Here is a 20,329-nt window from a genome sequence, read left to right on the forward strand (position 1 = left end):
TTTCACTTAGGCCTTGTCTACAACAGCAAATTGACTGGAATCAGCTATTCCACAATACCTGTTCTGAAACAGTTCTCTGTGTGGACCCTCTGTTCCAGGATAAAAAATATTGTATTCCATAATAATTATTCCGCTTTGGAAGTGCATTAATTATTCTAGGAAAAAAAGACTTTGATTGTTGAAGTGTGTGTCTACTCAAGGAGCTTATTACCTCAGTAACTATTCCAGTTTATTTCACGATGTAGACAAACCCTTATTTAGACCCTTTCTAACTGAAAAGGAAAAGAAAAACTATATCACTTGTAGTGTGAATACATGTGTGTGTGCCCAGGCATGTACACTGAAGCTATAATCTTTAAACCACAGTCCTCAGCATGAGAGCTGACTCACAATCTTATCTCTCAGCTGTGTCTCATTAGTAGGAACAACACTGATTTTTAGTTCCCAAATTTATCTGCCTCCCACACAAATCTGCTGCTGTTTGCTGTTTCCCCACTAAATTATGAACATCAGAAATGCAACATTTAAGAAACAATTTTTTACAGAAATCTTAGTCTCCGTTAAAATAATAAGCCTCTCAAATTTCCTCCTGTTGTTTTTGTATCTGTGTACTTCACTTTGTGGTTTTTGTCAGACACATTAAAAAGGCCAGTGTCATTTGGGATTTGGAGACTCGAGTTATGCTCTTTGTCTTTAGAGCTATGGAAATATATATTTAAATTTGCAGTCAGAGAATCCATTAGAGAGCTATCATTTGATCATATTAAATTCAGTTTTTCCTACAACTGACTTTGTGATGTGTTTGATAAAACTGCCCCTCTGGACCTGCCCTGGCAAAAAGTGTTTTAATTAATAAAATAAAGGCACATATACATGGGTAAAGTCCATTATTTAAAAACAGCTCTGCTACTTACACTGCTTAGTTCCTTTTCAAGGGACATATATAATTCTGTAAAGTAAAGGCAGTTCCTTTCTGTTCTAAAATAGATTTGAAAGAAAGGACAGAAAAAGGATTTTTGAGCAGGGCATGAATGTGTGGCATGACTGGATAAATGATAAAGGACTGAAAACCTGATTTTCAAAGGTACTTCGGTGCCTACAGATGCAGATAGGCACCTAGTAGGATTTACAAAAGCACCCAAGCAGGTTAGGTGCCTAATTCCCATTGATTTTAGGGAGGTGTTGAGAGCCCATTATGCCCACTTAAATCAACAAGCCTGGAATGTGTTTGGTACCTCTTGAAATCAGGCTCTTAAAAACTGCACCCCCCAACCCCAAGAAGGTCAAGCTTGGTGGTTGTCAACCTTTTCCTTATGACTCCATGCTACAACAGTAATTACTTTTGTGGCCGCATCTCTAATGTCCCAGATTGAGAGAGGGTGGTCTCATGACCCCTTGGTTGAAAACCTGGGATTCAACATTCTGAGGGTTTTGAATTGGTGGGCTTTGATGTTAAACAGAAGCTACCAAAGTGAGACATTTTTAAGTCAGCAGGTCCAGATAACTTGCACCCGAGTTTTCAAAAATCTCTCTGAAGAGCTATCTGAACTATTAATATTGCTTTTTAATAAGTCTTGGCTTGCTAGGGAAGTTCAGAAGACTGGAAGAAAGCTAATGTGGTGCCAGTTTGTAAACAGGGGAAACAGGATTACCTGTGTGGTCATAGGCCTGTCAGCCTGACATTGATCCCGTGCAAGATAATGGAGAGGTTGATTCAGGACTTGATTAATAAAGAGTTAAAGGAGTGCAATGTAATTTAGTGCAAATCAACCTGGGCTTGCATCTACCCTGGATGGGGCACTTTTCTTCAGCTCATCTCTGTAAATGAGGGAGGTGGAAGAAAATTGGGTTTTTAAAAATATTTTTTTATAATAAAAGGTTTGAAAAGTAAATGCAAATGAAATAGCCAGGAAAGCTAACACCTGGGCAGAGGGTTAAAAAAATAGGCTTCGCTGAGTAGTGACAGATGTAATAAAAGTTAAGGATGATGATTAAATATTGATATAGTGACATAACTTTTCATGGTGCTTTTGTAGAGAGTTAAAAAAAGAGACTGTCCCTCTTCAAAAAGCATACCACGTACATCAAGCAGAGCTAGAAAACCAAAGAAAGAAAGCAAAGGAAGGGAAAAGGAAAGTAGTGGATGCATAGGTGCCGACTCCGTAGGCCTGGGGAAAAAGTGGTGGGTGCTGACCACCCACTGGCAACTCCCCTATCAGCTCCCCTCTTCCCCCCCCCAGCATCTTCTGCCTGCCAGCGGACCCTGGCGATTAGCACTTTCCCGTCTCTCCCTGTACCTCCCACCCGCCGAGATCAGTTGTTTCACGGCATGCAGGAGGCTGTGGGGGAGGAGAGGGGAAGAGGGGAGGAGCGAGAGTATGGCATGCTTGGGGGAGGGACCAGAACAGGGCAGGAAGAGGCAAGGCATGGGTGTAGCGGGGCTGAGAAGAAGTGGGGCAGAGGAGTGGGGACAGGAAGAGGCGGAGCAAGGGGTGGAGTTGGGGGTGGGGCCAATGGCAGAGCTGGGGTCGAGCTCCCCCCGGCACATTGGAAAGTCGGTGCCTGTGAGTGGATGGAGGTTTGAGTAATAAAGTGTGGCCCAAACTCCGTCTAAAATTTTTTATTTAGAGGAATAGTCTTCAGTGCTGAAAATGTTTGGGTCAGGAAATGTAGGGAGTTTAACAGTGTCTCCCAGGGAGAAACTTGAACAGAAGGAGCCCTTTTCTATAATCACGTGCATCATCTATGCTAAAGCATGCTAAATATAGGAATTGTTGTTTACATTAATACACAGGATTCACAAATGCTAGAAAAATATCATGATATCATTCCGGCTCACACCTCCTGGTACTGTCGGTGGCCAGTGATTTGTTCGATGTAGATGTCCCTGGACCATTGGATGCTGTCCGAGACCAAAAGAATGTGCGGGAAACAGAGTGAGAAAACATTCAAACCAGCCTCCCCCAGATATTTGTTATTTGTCAATAGATGGTTCCTACACTAGCTGTTCAGTCTTGAAAATCAGGTAATTAAACTGCTGAGTATCCAGTAAGTTTGAAGTAATCAGTTTATCAAAGATAGATCTTGGGGAAATTCAGCAAATTACAAAGCTAATCTTGAAAATTAACTTATCAATAAAAAGAAAAGGAGGACTTGTGGCACCTTAGAGACTAACCAATTTATTTGAGCATGAGTTTTCGTGAGCTACAGCTCACTTCATCGGATGCATGCCGTGGAAACTGCAGAAGACATTATACACACAGAGACCATAAAACAATACCTCCTCCCACCCCACTCTCCTGCTGGTAATAGCTTATCTAAAGTGATCATCAAGTTGGGCCACACACACACAAACTCACTCTCCTGCTGGTAATAGCTCATCCAAAGTGACCACTCTCCCTACAATGTGCATGATAATCAAGGTGGGCCATTTCCAGCACAAATCCAGGTTTGGCCCACCTTGATTATCATGCACATTGTAGGGAGAGTGGTCACTTTGGATGAGCTATTACCAGCAGGAGAGTGAGTTTGTGTGTGTGTGTGGCCCAACTTGATGATCACTTTAGATAAGCTATTACCAGCAGGAGAGTGGGGTGGGAGGAGGTATTGTTTTATGGTCTCTGTGTATATAATGTCTTCTGCAGTTTCCACAGTATGCATCCGATGAAGTGAGCTGTAGCTCACGAAAACTCATGCTCAAATAAATTGGTTAGTCTCTAAGGTGCCACAAGTACTCCTTTTCTTTTTGCGAATACAGACTAACACGGCTGTTACTCTGAAACTTATCAATAGTAAGACTTAGACAGATGGTGACATGACTGGTACTTTGAAAATAATAAGATACTCAATATTTAGAAACTGCAAATATTTCTCTCAATTATTTTTAAAGGTCTAATTTAAATATAACAAGGCATTAAAACTGAGCAGGATATAGTAGGGATCTGCGATTATGTTGTATTTGTACGTGTGTTTCGGTGCTTAAATATACAATCAGCCTCGAAAATGGGATATTGGAATTTTAATAAAATCATTCAGATAATACCTTGCGTTTACATCAGTGGTGGGCAACCTGGAACTTGGGGAGGATATTGAGACAGTCTTGTGAAAACTGCTGTAGGATTTGCAATGACCTTAAGTGGTCAGGTCCTCATATTTATGTTTTGTCTGAGATCCCCCTTCCAGAAGCATAGTTCTGTTAGTCATGTACAGTTAGTTATTGCTCATTATGTCAGCTCTAGTGTTTTCTAACACTGATTTTTGGTGTTAATTTCTTTTATAATGGGATTTTAATAAATAGAAAGCAAATTATCTCAGTGGAAGTGTTTAAGGATTTAATCTGTCCGTATAAAATGCTCATCATCTCAGCCATTCTTAATTTTTATGACTATTTTTAAGGCATTAACTTTTTGTGGTTGTAACTGGGAGTCTTTGGCTTCAGTTTGGAGTCAAGGCATGTAGACATTCGGATAAACTACAATATACCATTTCAATTCATTGTGATTAGTGTTTTGCAACCATTTAATCAGGAAGTTGCAAGTGCAGTAATCCATATTATGATCTATCATTCCAATAAGTACCTAAAGATATTGAATCAATGCTTTTGCTACTTCACATAGGAATGGCTCTGCCAAATATGTATGCATGAAGATATTTAATATAGCTATAGATATCAATATAGAGTTTCAAATCCACATGGTAAACAATGCCCAGTATATGTGTTGGCGTGCTAAAAAGTATGATGGAAAATTTAATTGTACAAAGCAGCTGTTTTTCTTTAAACCACTATATTTTGACTAGTTAAATTCTTAGAACTGAATACTCCAAATGCACAAGGCTATACTATCTATCCAGTGTAGCTACATTTCTGAGACCATAGAATACTTAATAGTTGTACAGGGTACGTGATAACAGTAAGAACTATTCAGTGACTTAGCTACCTGGTGTGAAGGTAGACCATCCATGAGGCATCTATAGAGACCTGTAGTGAATCCCGAGGAGGAGACCATGGTCATGGTATGTATCGCTACCAATAATACATGAAAGTGCAAGAAAGAGGTACTGAAAGCTAAATTTATAGTCCTAGGAAGACAGCTGTTCCATTTTTCATGTATAGGGTAAACTGGACAGGATGAATTTTAATGTTTCAATCCAGGGATAAGAAAGAAGCATACGGAAGGAGTTAAATCTGTTTGGTACTGGGTAATTCTTTGGGAGACGCTGTGCAGAAGGGACGGGGCTTCACCATAAGAAAAGTGGAGCTACACGGCTGGCACATTGATGATGTTTGGGAGCATGAAATTAGGACCTGGGGGCTGGTTGCAGAGCATCAGGAGTACTCTGGTTGGATGAAGCCATCTGTTAAGGATATCACCAACAAAATTATCTCCCTCTCCAGCATTAAAGGATAGGTTAGGAATTACAGCTGGAGTGAAGGAGGAGACAGCATTGGACTGGAAACAAATTATGGAAAATTTAACACTCTGTCAGGCTAAGGAGTCAAATAAAAGTAGGCAAATGGCCAAAACTGTGAAGGTCTTATCCAAAGCCCATTGAAGTCATTGGGAGTCTTGACTATGTTGACAAGATTTGCACTTGCTTAAAGCCATTTTTTTAATCAGCTAAATGCAGAACTTCCACTGATTCGATCACCTTTTAAAACTACTTTTCCCCTCACCTTTCTTTCTGGTATCTTGCTGTTGTCTCTCTCCCTTCACAATCAGGTCTTGGCCTCTCTACCTAGTTGGAAAAGTGCTGCATCATTTTTTGTGTGACTGCCCGTCATGCACAAGAAAGCAGAGAGAGAGCATTGAGTACTGTGTGTCTGAACACTGCTAGCATTCTCTCCACTGGGGACTGAGATTCTTCTTTCAAACTCATTCAACTGCTGCCAAAGCACAGAGCAGAATGCCACTGGGGAAGCAACTATTTTTAAAAAGGAAATCTTGTACCTGTTACCTCAGACAACATTTATGAGTTTGTATCCCTTATGGACAAGTCCTGTAGAATGTAATGGGATGAAACCAATAAAATTTCCTGCAAATTTATTTACTTTTAATAGTGTATATACCCCTTCATTCATTTTTTGTAACCATGTTTTAGAATTTAATACCCAGAATATAATTTTTGATTAAATTTGATAGGATGGATCCAAAAACTTGTTATTGTACAGAATATAGAATAGAAAATAATACATGTCCTATATATACAAATGTATAATACCTTATTTTTATTCACTTTACACCCATACACATTGGCGTATGTATACTAGGTGCGGCAAATTGCCGGTACGATTATCATGGGTCCTGCACTTCCTCTTCTTTGGAGGTGGGAGGGGGTTCAGGGCACAGTTTCCTGCCCCCTGAACTAGGGTATTTACTGTCCCACTAGTAACCCAGAGAAGGGTAGTGGAGAGGGAGGGACCCAGGCCCGCCCTCTACTCTGGGTCCCAGCCCAGGGGCCCTAGGGATAGTGGTAAACCACTTGAAGTGCTTCCTTCCCCTGGGCTACTTCCCTTTCCTGCTCTTCAGCTTGTGGGGCTTCCTGCCATCTCTCTCTGCACAAGCTGGGTGTTTCTTTACCTAGGGTCTTGGTCTTCTAGCCAGCCACAGCACTTCTCCAAACTGCACTCTGCTCCAACTCCTTCCCTGGCTGATTGAAGCAAGGGGGTTTTAATCAGGTGACTAGCTTCAGGTGCTCTAATTGGCTTCAGGTGCTTTTAATTAATCTATAGAAACCTTTCTTCCCTCTATAGGGAATAAAACTTCTTCTCATCCTGGGACTTACATATCTGTCCTAAATCACTCTCCTGCTGCCTTGTGGTCACATAGGGTAGATTTTACAATTGCTTAGCCTACAACTAGGTCAAATTTTTCAAAGAGCTCAGCATATTGGGTTTCAATTTCTTTCTAAAGTCCAGTAGCTTCTGTAGATGCCCAGTTGAGAACTGAGCTCTTGAACATCCGGTCTTTATAATCTAAACTGAATTCCTAGAAACTTCAGTGTATTTTGTTAAACCATCTGTGTGGAAAAATTCTATATAATTTAATAGAAAACATTATTTCTAAGTTTTGATGAACCATGCTGTAGAATTTAAGGGAATTGTATCCCTGCTATAGAATTCTCTGGGATGATTAAAATATAGAAGTTAGTCTCTATTAAGAATAATTTCTGTAGCACCCTATTGGTCTGCATGAGCATGTGTTTACACACCCACACACACCCACACACACAAAACCCATAGGTTTGTTAGGTTGGTTGGGGGTGTTTGTATACACACAGAGTGAAATATATTATATGAACTATAAAAAACTCTTCAGATGTAAATATGAACGGTTATGTAAGAATATAAATTACATACATAAGATAGATTAAAATCTTGATTATATCAAGGATGACTTATAAATAAAGTTTATTTTCACCCAAGTATAAACCCAATTTCCAAGACAGGAAAAAAATACATTTGTAAGTATTGAAGGGCTCAATTTCAGACACAATGAAAAGACACTATATTTGCAAAATACTGTAAGGAAGGCTTGATTAATGCTAGAAAGCCTTAAAACACTCTCCTAATCAGCTTAGCAAACCTCAAGGGAAGTTCTACAAGTGTGTACAGTGCCACTGCAAGCTGAAGAGGATGGCTGCCCTTTTTCAACCCAAGCGCTAGCCAAAGTTTCGAGCCCTGAGAATGTTCCAGTTGGGAGTAGAAACTGGTGATGGCCAGGTATTTCTCTTGCCACTTTGTTTATTTACAAAGGCTGTATGAAGACCTGTGTTTCTCAACACAGAAAGAGTCAAATAACAGAAAACTGCTTTATTTTTGTTCCGGCACCACCAGCCAACACCAGATCCAAAAGCTCTCACTCTTTTTCCAGGATTACGCTGTACTCACAGGCTGCTGCTTGGCTTTCTTCCTCCTCCGAGTTTCTCTGTTTCCAGCCTCTCTGTCTGTTATTCTCTCTCATGAAATACTCAGCAAAACCCCACTGCCCACTCTGTCCAAACTCCTGGGTGGATTCACAGTCCCTTTTTGTCTTAGATGGGGGAATTGCTTTTGATGAAGTCATTCTGGCTGGCAGTAATGTTACCTGGAGGGTGCATTCCCTCCCACCCAGTCTGAAAGAGGTTTGTGATTCAGACAGTCACCAGTACCTGTTGGCATAACACTGCCCCTTACGTTAGCTCCACCCATCACCCCGATGGCATCCCAAATGGTGATGCTCTGTGTGACCCATCCCAAAGAAAATAAACTGTTTAGCCAACTAAAAATTATACAAGTTTAACTATCTACAAAGGTACAATATCCTTCTGTCAAGATGTTTTCATATCCACAACCCAAATTGATTTTTATACCCACCCAAATTCCTGTGGGATCTTATGCTCCCAGAGGACTTTTTCAATCACCAAGGAGCCGCCCCTTTCATTCAGCCCCTGAGGAAGAGCTGTGGATTCTGTGGAACTTGCTGGCTGAGGCAGACCCCACCCATTCTGTCTGAATGGGGTATTCATCTCTGTAGCAATTTTTCTAGCCTCAACTTCCACAGCTACAGCCTCAGATTCTGGGGGGCAGCCAAACTGAATTTTTGTCTCCTGAAGTATAAGCACTAGCATCTGTGCCCAATATGAAATGGGTATTGAAACATGGATAGGCCAAGACAAAAGCAGTCAAAGAGCCTTTTTCAACTTTGAAAGTGCTAAATCAGCCCCTGCTGACCACTGAAATGATTTCCCTTTCTTACTCTTTGCTGCTTATCAGAAACATTCAGCAAACGCACAGGGATCGGTTCTTGTTTGGCATCCACAAAAGCGTTAGCAGCTAAGATTCCCCGGAGACCGTGGATCTCAAAACAGGTTTCAACCACTCCTCATCTCTCCCTCTCTCGAAACCTACCACAGCATGTAGCTGTTATAATGGTTTCTTCTGACCGTACTTTTTTCTCCCAGGGCAGGACATTTCATTCACAGCAAACCAGTTGCTGAAACCATTTGTCCCACCTTTAAAGGGAATTTCCATAGACTGAATTTGTAAGACACCTTTCCTGGCATTGATTATGCAGTTATTAGCCATAATGAAGTCCAACCCAATTATTAGCTTATCCACTATTTCAACCACCCAGACTTCCAGCACTAATTCCAGATGTCCAATTTTCAAACCCAATTTTTAGATGGATGCCCTTGCCCCAGTCACTGTCTCCATTTGGGACCAATTAGGTGGTTCAGCTTTGGATCCCCGACCTCTAGCCTTTTAGCATGTCTGGTTTGATGACTGCTATGTTTGAGCCAATGTCAATCACCACTGTGCATTTTACAGATCATATTATACACTCAGTAGCCAAACTCCCATTATTGTTGTTGAACTGCCTAGATCTAAACAAAATCTGCGGGGCTGACCCTTGTGCCTCCAAACATTGCCCTTTCAGCTTGGTGTTTCCCCATTTCCCAAACTTAGCAAGAGACTATCACTAGAGATTTGTGACACCCTGTCTTGATCTGTCTTAAATTATTAACAATTGTTTTTGTGGCCAATTTTGTTACAGTACCAGCATTTAACTGAATTGCTTTCTTTAGTTTATTGCCACTTTCCCTTCTTTTGCAAACTAAATTTATCATTTGTTCTAATTGTTCAATACAGTCATGAACCAGATTAGAATCCCTTCTTTCATCATACACATTAGAGACAGTTGTACTTACAGGACTTATGGCAGTCAGTTTCCATCTTCCTCATTAGCAGCTGCTTCCAGTGAACTATTGGAAGAAAAGATTAAAATTCTGTGGCAAAATCCACAGACTCTGAGTGTCTTTGTTCACCTTTTGCTGATCTGTTCCTACAAGCCGAAGTCCAGCATCTATACGTTGGTCCATTGCCAGTCTATCCTGGAAGGCCTCAGTAGTTTCTGGGTAGGCCAGAAGCCCAGGTCTCCACAGATCCTCTTCCAGTTCAGGTGGGTTTTCTTCTTTCCCGCTCCTCTACCTCTTTGCTGTGCCCTGGCCAGCTGAGATTGATGGCTAGCTCCAAACTTAATGTCAAAGGCTTGTACCAGGTCTGGATAACTCCATCTCTCCTTTGGGGGGGTAATTTCTGCAGTGCTATCAGTCCAGGGACACCCAAATTGGCTGATAGAAACCCCCCTTTCTGTCCTTCTTTCCAGCCATTCATTTAATGTATAAAGTTGAATTAAGCCAAATAAGCCTCCCAGAGTTTTTGCATCACTTGAGCTGTGACAACCTGGCCTCTTCCTTCTGGGTCCCTATAAATTACAAATGGAGTAGAAAACTGTTGTCCAAGTCCTCTGATTGGCCCAATTCTTCATTCAGGCAGCTGCCATCCACTGTGGTCTTGTGACCTTTTGATATCCTGCAGCTGAAATTTTAGTTCCTTAAGCTGCAACCCATCTTGGTTAGCAGGTTTCAAACTGGTCAAAGCCTGCTTGGTCTCTGCTATTTCATGGAAGATCTTCTAGTCTATGACAGTCAGGTTTGTTCTCATCTCATCAATCCATTTTACCATTCCAGCCTGGTATGTTGCAGTTGGGTTTCTGAATCTGTCCAGGCACTTTGTAGTTGCTGCTCCAATAGAGATCTCATCTCAGCTGGAAATCCTCTCTGAGCCCTTTCTGGAAAACCTCCAGTTCTTGTTTTAATTTAGGTCATGTCTTAATTCCTTTTGTGAAATCTCCAGCTCATGTTTTAATTCCTGTTGGCCATTTCTGATTTCTGCAAATATCTCTGTTATTTGTTCCATCTTGTTCAACAGGAACACCAGGCTTACAATCTCTCTCCTTGGAAACTGGATCCCACTACTGGCAATAATGTTGCCCCATTTTGACCCAAGCAACTAGTCAAAGATTGCGGTCCTGGGGGTGTTCCAATTGGGAGTAGGAATTGGTGATAATCAGATATTTCTCTGCAGTTTTGTTTATTTACAAAGAATGTACAAAATCCTATGCCTCTGAACGCAGAAGGCATCAAATAGCAAGAAACAACTTCTTTTGTTCACATCACCAAGAACACTCTTCAGCTAACACCAGACGCAAAAGCTCACTGTCGTAAGCTTTTTCCAGGGTCACACTATGCTCACAGGCTGCTGATTGGCTTTCTTCCTCCTACAAGTCTTGCTCAGTTTCCAGCTTGTCTTTTACTTACATCCCACCCATGCAACAAAACCCCTCCACCCACTCAGTCCAAACTCCTGGGCCAGTTCACAACCCCCTTTTGCCTGGGGTGGGGATGAGATTCTAATTAACTCACCCTGACAGTTATATTAATTGAAGTGTCCAGCCTCAAAGAGGTTTGTGCTTCATGCAGTCACCAGTACCTCTCAGCCTACCAGGGGACTTGAGACCAGAACAATATCTTCTGGGAGACCTGCAGTTCTTAATTGTGACTGATATCTAAAATAAATGAAAACTTTAGGCCATGTCTATGCTAGTGAACTTACAACTGCACAGCTGTACCAATGCAGCTGCACTGCTGTAAGATCGCTCGTGTAGCTGCTCTATGCCGATGGGAGAGAACTCTCCTGCTGACATCATAAAATGACCTCAATGAGTGGCAGTAGCTATGCCGGTAGGAGAGCTTCTTGCTTACAGACAGCCCCCCAACCTGAAGTAAATACTCACCAGCAACTACACACCACACAACAGAACCACTAACCCAGGAACCTATCCTTGCAACAAAGCCCGTTGCCAACTGTGTCCACATATCTATTCAGGGGACACCATCATAGGGCCTAATCACATCAGCCACACTATCAGAGCCTCGTTCATCTGCACATCTACCAATGTGATATGTGCCAGCAATACCCCTCTGCCATGTACACTGGCCAAACTGGACAGTCTCTACGTAAAAGAATAAATGGACACAAATCAGACGTCAAGAATTATAACATTCAAAAACCAGTTGGAGAACACTTCAACCTCCCTGGTCACTTGATTACAGACCTAAAAGTGGCAATACTTCAACAAAATAACTTCAAAAACAGACTCCAACGAGAGACTGCTGAATTGGAATTAATTTGCAAACTGGATACAATTAACTTAGGCTTGAATAGAGACTGGGAGTGGATGTGTCATTACACAAAGTAAAACTATTTCCCCATGTTTATCCCCACCCCCACCCCCCACTGTTCCTCTGACGTTCTTGTCAACTGCTGGAAATGACCCACCTTGATTATCACTACAAAAGGTGTCCCCCCCACCCCCGCTGGTAGTAGCTCACCTTAAGTGATCACTCTGGTTACAGTGCGTATGGTAACACCCATTGTTTCATGCTCTCTATGTATATAAATCTCCCCACTGTATTTTCCGCTGAATGCATCCGATGAAGTGAGTTTAGCTCACGAAAGCTTATGCTCAAATAAATTTGTTAGTCTCTAAGGTGCCAAAACTAAATAGAAAGATTTTTAGGGATTAATGTAGCTAGGAACGCTGTGGGGAGCTGTGCTGAAAGATTCAGGAGAAAAGCTGAGTTGGGGAAATATTGTTGTCTTTGCTTTGCAAAAGTTCTGACCCTCAAATTTTAAAAATTACTGAGATGGTTCAGCAAATGCTGAGAAAATTCTCAGACTGATGGCTAGGCACGAAAAAGTCTTGCCATTTTAGTTGCTTGATGTCTTGAATGGGAAACATTTTTGCATCTGAAAGTTTAGTTTAGGTCTCATTGATTAAAATTGAATATTTAAACTAATGTTTGCAGTGTTGTTGCAGCCATGTTGGTCCCAGGATGTTAGAGAGACCTGGTGGGTGAGGTAATTTATTTTATTGGACCAACTTCTGTTGGTGAAAGAGACAAGCTTTTGACCTGAAGAAGAGCTCTGTGTAAGCTTGAAAGCTTGTGCCTTTCACCAACATAAGTTGGTCCAATAAAAGATATGAATTTAATAATATCTTAGTTGATGGGGTCATCATTAACATCTATCTTGCTCTTGATTTTTGCAGTATCTGCTTCTATGCCGCTGCAGGCTTCATCTACCCATTCTTGGATAGAAGGAATCTGCTATGCATCCTCACTTGCCCTTTCTTATTAAACCTCCCCATACTTGTTAAACTCAAAAATTACTATTCCCCGTAGGCCTTTTCTGGAAGCAAGGAGATAAGATCTGTCTTTGAACATTGTTCAAGGGCACCAGGTTACTCATCTGTTCAGATGGGATATGTGTGGCATAAATAGACAATGGATACTGGATCCAGAATGCAATATCCATTACATGACAACCTGTTATGTTATATTGTACTCCTGTTTTAGGATTCAAAAGAACAGTGTCTCAGTTATAGTCTGTAACAGATTATGTAATTAATGGAAGCAGGCTGAGCAGCTGCAAATAGCCTTTCAAGCCCGTAGTATTGCGCTAGGTGGGGAGAGGGTAAAATGGGAGTTATTCAGGACCACCTTTCCCGTAAGACCTGTGGACCAGAATTGTGCAGGGGAGGACACCATGGGGGCACCAGAAGCCATACGGCACTTCTCCAACCCCATGCCATGTAGGCTTTGGGAAAAACACTGCAGGAGGGAGCCAGCCAGAGACTGGAGCAAGCAGAGTAGCTGAAGCTGCAATTTAGCCAGGACCGTAGAGCACACATAAGGTCATTGGGCTGCTTTCTGCAGTTACCACTCCAAACATTCTCTTCCCTGTGGCCCTTGGCTGTTCCAACTCTTTACTTTCCCCTTCCTCATGGCCTCCAGCTTGCTCCCTTCCTCTGTTTTTCCACCCAGCTATCCAGAGTGCAAATGTACATAGGTGCTGTGGTGTTGGGAACCCATGTGGATAGATAGTATTTTTAATATTAAAATAATTAATGGTGTATAAAGAAGGATAAACTTCTGCTTATATTTACCCCTTCCTATAATACAAAATAACAGGGCACTTAATCCAATGAAAATTCATTACATTTTAAATGGATAGAAGGAAATGCTTTCTTGAAGTGCTTGATCTGTGGAATTCACTGCTGCAGGATATTACTGAGTTAATGTAACTTGATAAATTTCAGAAATTTACTAAACTTTACAACAAGGGTCAGAAGCTTACTTTTACTGATTCCAATGAGAGTTTCACCACTGACTTCAATGACAACAGTATCTGGTCTTTACTAGATGTGGAAAAGAATATTGTGTACTATGATACTAGCAAGTATAGCTGTTTTAAGGGCTGTCAGTCCCCATGCTTCAAAGCTTAACGTGTTAACTTGATCAATTTAGGTATGATCTACAAAGTTGTTAGAAAGACTCCAATTCAATTTAAGGGGAGATGGACTGAGGAGCTTCCCAACATTGGTACAATATTATTCAGTTGGGTACATTACTGGGAGGAGAGGGGGATTAGGACCTTCTTTTGGCTACTCAGAAATAGGATGCTGGACTAGGTGGGATTAAATTTATTATGGTGTGACAATTCCCAAGGTAAGACTGCCATCTGTGTGGTATTTGTAACTCATATTTACATCAAATGAACATGAACAATATCTTTTAAAAAAAGAAATAAAAGAAATTCAAGCCAATTCTATCCAGCGAAAGTTTGTAGCCCTGTAAATAAAGTAAAAGAAGCTGCAAGCTGCCTTATATTGCCCTCACATCCTCACCAAATAGTCCTGTGGCAAAAATCACCATTCAAGTGTCTTAACCTTTCACTAAAAATTAAACCAAAACATGTAATATTCAGCCTTGAACTTGTCTTTAAGTTTCCAAACATGGAAGGAAGGTCTCACAATCTGTTTCCCAAATGCCATGTAAAATAAAAGAGGGTTTTTTTAGCACAGTTTTTTCCTAAGATAATGAAGCTACATCAGATGAATTCAATATGATGTAATAGAAAGTCTCCTTGCCCTTAGCTGGATTCTGTAATTTAGCTCTTCTTTTTCAGGGCATGAATAGTACTGTCTGAGCCCCTTTCAGAACTTTAAAGACATAGGAGTATGATTTAAACTAAATGGTTTTGAAGAAACCATGGTTTAAATTCTAACTGCCTGATTCACATCTCTTTTTAAAATCTGTTTCTGTATGGTACTATATGGTGCCTATTGGAGATCATTACCTGGTTTTGTTAATTTTTTATTTGTGTAGGTTCAATGTCAAAACATCTCTTCTCATCTCAGTGTGCCTAGTTTCCAGGCGACTGATCTCAGACCCCCACAGTTAATGGCTCTTGAAAAGCCCAGGTTCAGCCTCTGAATTGTGACTTATTTGATATCATAGATGATAATCTAATAAAACTGCTTTTATTCTGAAGCTTCCCAACCTCACCCCCAAGGAACAGCCAAAATCCCTACAAGGAACAAGTCTTCACTGTTCATAAATGTTTCAGGATAAGGCTTCTTTTAAGTCAGGCATAGTTTGGTTTTTTTAACTTTGTTTTGTTCAAGCACTTCCTGCTTGAATCAGAATATGGGGGAAAATGCTATGATAGCCACTGGCTCTCATTCTCCTATGATCTTACTGGTTTGTGTACATGTGTATCACTGCCCTCTGCTGATCGTAAATAAGCAGGTCTGATATTCATCTATCAGCTGAACAAGGAAGCAGACACTTGACTAGGTAGGAGCTCAATCCTCATAACCTTACCCATGGAAGAAATAGGACCGGTGTACTTGCACTAATAAGAATTCCATGATCAACCCTAAAAGTCCAAGTTTTTGAAAGCAGGAGTCTTTAGTATGAATCTCATTATCATTTTTAGAAATGAGTGATACTCCCTCCTCCTTCACTATAGTAACATATATTCACACTTAAGATAATTAACTGTCACGTATATATTAGTTGCAATAAGTACAGCCACCTGTTTGTCCTTTGGCATAAGAAGCAGGCTTATGAAAGGAATACTAGAAATCCACTGTGCACAGATAATTAAATAATAATAATGTGCAATCTGTGAGCTTTAATGCATAACTCTGACCTACAGCTATAACATTATAATGTTAACTGTTACGGCATAGTGATGCATAGTACTGAGGTGTACTGAGACACCTTATTTATGACTTCCTCCTGATGGGATAGCACAATTTGAGTGAAGTAATATGGGCAGGTGTAGTAAACATGGGTCCCAAAGGACATCACACAACTTCAATTCAAAGGTCATCACTCTTGCTTTGAACTGGTCTAGGGCCTGAGCCAAAGGCTATTGAAGTCACTGGAAAGGCTCCCACGGGCTTCAGTGACCTTTGAGTCAGGCTCTTCGTAACACAGAACAGATGCACACAGACCTCAGCATGATAAACAGCAAAATGCATACTTCTACAGCCATCCTCTGACCCAGCGGCTGTTTCATTAACATCTGCCTGAACCTACAAGACCTTCTACCAGTTATTGGCTTCTAATATGCATATACAGTTTGGGGTTTCTTTTGGCAGCCCCTCATGTCTTTTATTATGCAAATTAATGTCCGTCAGATTCCATTGAATGTGGTTACATTCTTTTCCACATACCTGAGGAACACGATTCAGCTTCTACAGAAATGGTTTCAGTTTCTTCCCTTTGAGAGGTGATGCATTGCCATTCTGTTCAGTGTTGAATCCCTGGCTGCTGAAACACACATTTAAAAATCATGTTAAACCATATTTCAGATCATGTCTTTGAATCTCCATTACTTCCAGGGGGATTTGTTACTTTGGCTTAATTTATGCTGTTACACTGTGGGCAAAATTCTCCTCTCATTTACACCAGTATGATTCTATGTTGATAGAGTGACATCGTTGTTAGGTGGGAAAGGAATGCAGCTCTTTGTGACGAGGCTAAGGAAATACTCTGAAGGAAACTACTATGAAACAGCTAAGGGCTTGTCTACAAGGTGGGGCAATGTGCACTACTGGGGTGTGATTTCTAAAGTGCACTAATGTGTTGCTCATTAATTGGTCCAGGTAGATCCTGATGGTGCACACTAAATGTTCCCTGCTGCACTTTATCTAGTGCTGTAGCGCGCCAGTGAACATTTAAAGTATGCGCCAATTAATGAACAACACATTCGTGCGCTTCAGAAATCATACCCTATTGTGCGCATTGTCCCACCATGTAGACAAGCCCTCAGAATAACGTAATCCAGAAAAGTTGATTTGCAATGTTGGTTTGACGAATGCTCACGCAAAGTAAAGGCGCACGTGAAACATAATGTTATAATGGATTGTAAGCGAGATGCGTGTTGAAAGGAAACTTCCGTCTGCTGCTGATTAAATAATATTTAAGCTTTTAGAGCTTAATTTGTATTTGCCTTTTAGTATTTAAGCCACAGCTGCTTTCCCTTCCCCCTTTCTCTGGCCCCCCGGGATAGAACAAGTGTTTAGAAATATTTATAGTAGAGCTTTCTGAACTGAGCCATCTCAGACACTGGAGAAAATAACCATCCTAAAGGAAATTGGAGTGCAGATGAATAGCTGTTCAGTTCCTTACTGCCTTCATCTACTTTGTGTCTGAATCATGTTCCATCTTGAACTTTTGTATTTCAGGGTACATTCTTGGCCCCAGGAACGACTTCACAAATCATAGTTGTAGGTAGCTGTACACAAAGCAATCCAATCTATTCAAGTGTCAACGTGTACTTCATATTCAGAACTATGGGACTCTCCGGATGGTTCTTGATACAATAAATGGATAGTCACTAACTCCTGGAAAGGAAGAGTGTAAGGGTTTGAAGGGTGGGAGATGTTCATAAGGTTCTCATAGGCCTTGTCTGCAATCCCCTGCAGTTCGGACTATGGGGGTATGAAGAGCAGTCTGCACCAAAGTGCTGTGCTGGCAACTCCCCTATGTGATGCTGTGGGCGTGAACTAAAAAGTTCCTAGTCTGCATTAGTGTAGTCCTCTTCAGACAGGAACCAAACCCCCAAAATACCCCAAGCAGAATTTTTACCCTGAAAAGGGAAGTGATCCAGAAACTCCTTGAAACCCACTAGGGACTTCAGTATTGCTTATGATTTTACACGGAAGGCACTCAGATACTACAGGATGGGTGGCTGTATAACTCTGAAGAGAGAGGTACTGGTGTCTTAGGAGTGGAGCATCTTTCTCATTCTGTGTCAATAAAATCTCAGTCTTCATAAGGGCTGACTTTTCAGCCCTAAATGTACCTACTGAAAATCAATTAATTGAACTTCTTTTATATTGTATTTTTTTGTTCAAGTGGAAGCATAAATTATGTATAAAACCTTTATTCTCTTCTCCCAGTAAACACGTTTGCAGCAATGTTGATGGTGAGAGCACGTTTACCAGATTCACATTTTGTCTCATTTCTGTGCTGTGTTTTTCCACATATTGTTTTTAATGTCTATGTGTGGACTAGAAAACCTTCTAAAATTTTGTCTGGAATACTGATGCTGAATTAACAGTTCTTGCGTAATCATGCAGTGGTTATATTTTTATTACAGTGGTTTTATATATATATAACAGTGGTTATATTTTTATATATCCACAGAGTGTATATATTAATAGCACACTGTCACTTTAAGAGCTGAAGTGGTTACTTTTGATATTGTATCCACATTGTTTTTGCAAATCATCCCAATTTTTGAATGATTTCCTATGCAAGTGATGTTCAAAACTCCCTAAAGGTTTATGCAACACAAGAAATGGGTTCAAGGTTCGCTAGTCAAATATTGTTTGAAATGTTTGAAAGGAGGAAAAGTAGAATATTTCAGCAGATACATTTGAATGATGATGAAAGGTATTTCTCTTCTTCACAGAGCTGGGTTATGGTGATAAATACATTGAAGATTTTGAGGCACTCAAATATGATGGTAATGGGGGCCATATAAATATCTAAGATCTACATTTAGCGCGAGACCTCAAGCACATGCTTAAGTGCTTTCCTGAATTGGAACCAGAATCAAGATGCCTTACAAAAGACTTCCTCCAAGTGCCTACATCACTTTGGAAAATATTTAGGCTCCTAAGTCACTTAGGTGCTTTTGAATATTTTGCTTGCTATCTTTCTCTGAATTCAAGTGGCTGTGGGCTTATAGAGCAAATCTAGTTATCCCATAATGTTCTGCTTTGGGAAACAAAACTGGTGGCTCAGTCCTATCTATTGCAAAGGCACAACCATGCTGTTTTAAGTACAGTGCTTAGGCTAGGCTCCTAATGAAGGTAGGAAGCAAAAGCATCTTTGAAGTTTGTACTCATATGAGTAGGGAAAGGAAATGCAAATCCAATTGCTCTATGCAGTGCCCCCCAAGAGGGAGACTATGGTATGTCATGGGACATGTAGTCCAACCAGGGAGCCTGGCCTATAATGGAAAATGTGAACAGAGGCACCCAAACTACAACTCCCATGAAACACCATTTCTGAATCTAAATATTTTGGTTTTCCATTTTTCACCAAAATGGCAACATTTTCCATAAGGATGGGGGAACATTTTCCAATAAGTTTCATTTAGGAATCATAGTAGGAATCGGGGTGGGAGGTGGAAGGTAGGGGGAGGGACTACTGTTTGCTTAAAAATTGCTACTGTTGCCTTAAAAATTCTCGAGAAATTTTTTTTTTTAAAAAGTGTTCTATTTTTCTTTATGTAGTTGTTGTTTATTATTCTGCATGATTACAAGCCTAAATATATACTTCCCGGCTTATATGTATGTAATGAACCATGGCTGCATATATAGAGCTATCATTTACAAGGATTGAATCTGAAACTATCAATACTAACAAGCTAAGCTAAGCTTTTACCACTAGAGCTCCAGGGGAACACCTTTAGCTTGAGAAAATAGCAGGCTGTTATAGTCACTGGGGACCATAATTAACAGGAGAGATATTCACATGCACTGGACCAGTGTATTATATGGATTTTAAAGTACATGTCTGGCAGCAAAGTTAATTGGAAGACGAAAGTGGTAGGAGAGGTATCATTTACTTTGGTCATTTGTTCTCTTTCCGGGCTATTATATGGAGACTGGAAAGTAAAAAAATTAAGAAATCTGGAAAATCTACACTTGCTTAACCAAATATTAACTTGCTGTAAGCAGGAGCAGCTGTGATTGATGGCATGCACTCACTCTAGGGATGAATGTGAACAAGGGGATCTCTGTGGATGTCTTTTCACATTTTAAATTGGTGAAATTTTCTGATACAGATTGCTCAATATTTATGATTTTTCACCTGCCTTCGCATGAAAAGGGGAGAAATTTAAAACATTTAAAAGTTTTCTTCTTAGGCTGTAGTGTAGACATAGCTTATGTCCTCTAGGGTGTGAAAAAACTACACCCCTGAGCAACTTACGTTACACTGACATAAGTGTCGGTGTGCACAGCACTATGGCAGGAGGAGAGCTTCTCCTGTCTACACAGCTTCTGCCACTCGCGGAGGTGGTTTTATCATGCGATGGGAGAGCTTGCTCCCATGGGCATAGAATGTCTTCACCAGA

This window comes from Lepidochelys kempii, chromosome 15, assembly GCF_965140285.1.
Source record: "Lepidochelys kempii isolate rLepKem1 chromosome 15, rLepKem1.hap1, whole genome shotgun sequence".
Taxonomy (NCBI): Eukaryota; Metazoa; Chordata; order Testudines; family Cheloniidae; genus Lepidochelys; species Lepidochelys kempii.